Raw genomic sequence first — 5000 nt, 5'->3', positions numbered from 1 at the left:
TCTCTCTCTCTCTCTCTCTCTCTCTCTCTCTCTCTCTCTCTCTCTCTCTCTCTCTCTCTCTCTCTCTCTCTAACGCAATGACCTCAAATGTGTCTTCAGCTCCGTTACGCTTTTCCTCTCCTTTCTCTATTCCCTCTCTGACATCCCAATTCTTCTTCCTCCTCCTCCTCCTCCTCCTCCTCCTCCTCCTCCTCCTATCTGCGTCACGGTAATTGCCCGCCGGAAGTACCTATTTGCATACCTGATGGTTCCTGTCCCACCGAATTCACGAAATTGGGCGATGGAGTGGGATGGGGAAAGGCGCCCCCCTTTTGCACCCACACTTCCCCCATATCTTCTCTCTTCTCTGTCCCTTCCCTTCCCTCTTCCCATTTCCTTCCTTGTCTCCTCTCGTCCCTCCTCTGATCTCCTGGGTGTGTTTATGAGTTGTGTGTGTGTGTGTGTGTGTGTGTGTGTGTGTGTGTGTGTGTGTGTGTGTTTGCTGGTTAGTTAGTTAGGTGTTGTTTGTGTTTGTTTTGAAATAGTGTGTGTGTGTTTTTGTTGGTTTGTGTGATTGTTTTTTTTGTTTTGGTTTTATTTGTGTTTTGTAATTTGGTTGTTTTTTTTTCTTGTTTTTCTAGGTGGGTTGTTTGATTTCCCGGTGATTTAGTTTGTTAAATTGTCAGTTAGTTTCTTTTTATTTGGTCTGTTTGGTGATTCATTAGTTAGTTGCTGAGGGAGTGAATGAGTGAGTGAGAGAAGTCAGTCAGTGCGTGTGAGTGAGTGAGTGAGAGAGTGAGTGAGTGAGTGGATGCGTGTGCACATGTGTTTTAATTTTGCATTTATCACTCTAGTTATCATCAAGTAACGTCCATTTATCCCTCTAGTTATAATCCCTTCAGTTCTTGTCATTAACCTAACCTAACCTAACCTAACCTAACCTAACCTAACGTAACCTAACCTAACCTAACCTAACGTAACTTAACCTAACCTAACCTAACCTAACCTAACGTAGCCTGACCATACTGAACCTAACCTAACCTGACCTGACCTAACTTATCGTAGCCTGACCAAACCTAACGTAACTTAACATAACCTAACCAAACCAAACCAAACCAAACCAAACCAAACCTAACCTAACCTAACCTGACCTGACCTGACCTGACCTGACCTAACGTAGCCTGACCAAACCTAACCTAACCTAACCTGACCTAACCTAACCTGACCTAACCTAACCTCACGTAGTCTGACCAAACCTAACCTAACCTAACCTAACCTAACCTAACCTAACCTAACGTAACCTAACCTAACCTAACGTAGCCTGACCAAACCTGACAAAACCTAACCTGACCTAACCTAACCTAACGTAGCCTGACCTAACCTAACCTAACCTAACCTAACCTAACCTAACCTTTAGCTTCCCTATCACCACCTTATGACCTTCCCCATCATCTCTTACAGTATCAGTCCTACCATGAGCACCTTTTTAAAATTTTACGCTTACTTTCTTTTCTTCCTTTAGCTTGAAGTGGTTAGGTATACTTTTAGGGACCAGCTGGCTACGCTTAACCGCTTTGCTGGCATGGTCGTCCTTCCTTTAAATTCTTAGCACTATAACAACTGTTTGCATAGAGACACGCTAGAGGAAAGAGGGGAAACAAACAGAAGGTAATTTTCTCCTTTTAAGCTACAAAAAAAAAAAAAATAAAAATAAATAAATAAAATAAATAAATAAATAGATAAATAAATAAAAAAAATAAGCCTGGCACTACAATAATGTCCAGAAAGTTAAAGGCATTAAAGAAGAAAATTTGTCTAGCAGCGAAAGGGTTAAATTTCCACATAACTCATGGTGTTAATAGCCAGGTGTAGATTTACTATTGTTGCTACATGATGCGTGCGCCGTCCACTGATATACTGAAGGTCATAAAAGTAATTGGAAAAAAGATTCATGTTCATTTATTTACCTGTCCGAAAAAAAGAGAAAACGGGAAGAAAAAAAGAGGGGAAAAGTTTTATGAAAGGGAAGAAAAAGGGGAAAATTTCGTGATGGTTTGCTTAAGGAATAGATAAGAATGGATCGTAAAATTGTCTCACCATGAAATCTCATTCCCTTTTCTGCCTGAATTTGAATATAGTATCCAGAGAGAGAGAGAGAGAGAGAGAGAGAGAGAGAGAGAGAGAGAGAGAGAGAGAGAGAGAGAGAGAGAGAGAGAGAGAGAGAGAGGTCATGGAGGAGGAACCTTTTAGTAGAGAGAGAGAGAGAGAGAGAGAGAGAGAGAGAGAGAGAGAGAGAGAGAGAGAGAGAGAGAGAGAGAGGTCATGGAGGAGGAACCTTTTAGTGAGAGAGAGAGAGAGAGAGAGAGAGAGAGAGAGAGAGAGAGAGAGAGAGAGAGAGAGAGAGAGAGAGAGAGAGAGAGAGGAAGAAAAATGGTAACTGGAGGAAATTGGTAGGGAAGGATGGAGGATGGGGAGGAGGAGCAGGAGGAGAAAGGAAGGAAGGAAGGAATGAAATAAGGAAGAAAACGAAAGCGGAAAAAAGGAAAGAAAGATTAAGTGGAGGTATCTTCTTCTTCTTCTCGTCTGCCTTCTCCTCCTCCTCCTCCTCCTCCTCCTCCTCCTATTTTTTCTTTTACCCTATTTATTCCCTCATTTTCTCCTTCCTCCTTCTTTCCTCTCTTTTCTTCGTAGAATTTCACCTCCCTTCTTCTGTCCTTTCGTGTACTTATTTTCCTCCTTTTTTCCTTTCCTTTTTCTCTTTCCTACTATCATCATCATGTTTTGTCCTTCCTACCTTCATCATCATCATTCTTTCTTTCCTATCATCATCATGATCATCATCATCATCATCATCATCATCATCATCGTGGCTTCCTCCTCCTCTTCCTCTTGGCTTCTTTCCTTTTATTCCCTTTTTTATTCTGATTTGTTTCTTTTTTTCCCTCGTTGTTTCCCTTCTTTCCTTTCCTCCTATCCTGCCCTTCTTCTTGCTTCCGGCCTTCCATTTGTCCCTTTCTCTCTCTTCCTTCTCTCCCTCCTATACTCCACTCTTTCTACCTCCCTCCCTACCCTCGTCCCTCCCTATTCTTTCTCCCCTCCCTGCCCCCCCCCCACTCCCTCACCTGTAAGTTACCTGAATGGCCTAATAAATTTCAGGTGTTTTATGCAAATCACGGTGACACGTATTTTCCTTTGTTCCTTCTCTCCCTTTTCCTCTCCCTTTTCCTCCCTTTTATCCTTCTCTTTTCCCTATTTTATTTCTTTTATATTTTCCCTATTTTTTCTTTCATGTTTTCTTTAAATTTTTGACAATTTTCTTTTTTGTTTTCTACCTCCATTTTTATTTTTATTTTTTGTTTTCTCTGTATCCTCTCTTGTTCTATTTTTTTCCCTTTGCTTCTTTCATTTTTCTTTTTCCTTTAGTCTTTTAGCCTTTCCTTTCATTATCTTTCCCGTCTCTCTCTCTCTCTCTCTCTCTCTCTCTCTCTCTCTCTCTCTCTCTCTCTCTCTCTCTCTCTCTCTCTCTCTCTCTCTCTCTCTCTCTCTCTCTCTCATTCCTTTTGTGCTTGTCTCAGCTTTTTGTTCCTTTGTGCTCTCTGTTTACTACTTCTCTTTCTTCTCCTCTATTTGTTTCTCCCCCATCTTTTGTTCATTTTGAGTGTCTTTCTGTCTGTCTGTCTGTCTATGTGTCTGTCTGTCTGTCTGTCTGTCTGTATATCTTTCTGTTTATTTTTCCATCCATCTTTCTTTCTTTGTAAGTTTTGCTTTTCAATCTTTATCTATATTCTGTTTGTATCTTTTTGTCCTTCCATGTGTGAATTTATGTATGAATATGCATGTGTGTGTGTGTGTGTGTGTGTGTGTGTGTGTGTGTGTGTGTGTGTGTGTGTGTGTAATGGTGTGACTTTCATGCAGCGTTCCATTTTGCAGTTGAAGGAAAAACTAAAAGAAGAGATAGAGAGAGAGAGAGAGAGAGAGAGAGAGAGAGAGAGAGAGAGAGAGAGAGAGAGAGAGAGAGAGAGAGAGAGAGAGAGTTGTAAGTGGGTGTTAAGCAATATCTATATACCTCACGTGACTTTATTTGTGAATTTAACCTGTATAAAATGTTTCCTGTCATTTTTCTATATTTTTAAAAATTTTTATTTCCTTTTATAATATCATGTTTTATTATATTTTGTTATTTTCCTCTCATTTTTCACTATCATTCCCTGTTTTCCATCATCACATTTTTCATTCCCGATTTTTTTTTGTTTTGTTTTCAGTTTTGTTCTGTTTTTGTGTTGTATCGTATTTTACACTGTATTTCTTATTTCCCGCGACTTGTTCCTTATTTTGCATCTCAGCACGTTTTCCATGGCTAATCTTTTACCTGTACCCATTAATTGCTATGAATATAAAAGGTCAGTAAGATGTGCTGTAAATTTTAAGTAAAAAACACTTCTGAATGATCGGGTGGTTCAGATCATCCGGTACTCATTTTTATATTTTGGTTTTGTTGATCAGCTAAGGTTACTCAGATAGGAAGCTTTAAAAGAAGATTAGATAAATTTATGAATGGGGGTGATAGAAATAGGCACGTTTTCTTTTATACAGGGACTGCCACGTGCAGGACTGATGGCTTCTTGCTGCTTCCATTATTTTCGTTCTTATGCCCAGGTGAAATAAGGAAATGTAGTCATAGTTAAAATTTGTGTTTCTCGCGGTCATAGAGTTAAAATTTCTGTGTTTTTACTAACAATGGAGGTAAAATTTCTGTTTTAGCAATAATAGTTGAAATTTCTGTGTTTTTATCTATCATGAAGGTAAAATTTCTGTGTTTTAGCAATAATAGTTAAAATTTCTATATTTTTATCAATCATGGAGGTAAAATTTCTGTGTTTTAGCAATAATAGTTAGAATTTCTGTTAGCAGCAGTTATAATTAGAATCAGTGTTAAGATTTGTATAACTAGCAGTCAGGTAGTTAACATCTCCGCCACTTTTCCATTACAGGTAAGTACTGAACGCCTGCCTCTCCTGTCT

This window comes from Scylla paramamosain, chromosome 20, assembly GCF_035594125.1.
Source record: "Scylla paramamosain isolate STU-SP2022 chromosome 20, ASM3559412v1, whole genome shotgun sequence".
Classification (NCBI taxonomy): Eukaryota; Metazoa; Arthropoda; class Malacostraca; order Decapoda; family Portunidae; genus Scylla; species Scylla paramamosain.
The sequence above is the reverse complement of the archived record's forward strand: the minus strand, read 5'-3'. Positions refer to the sequence as shown.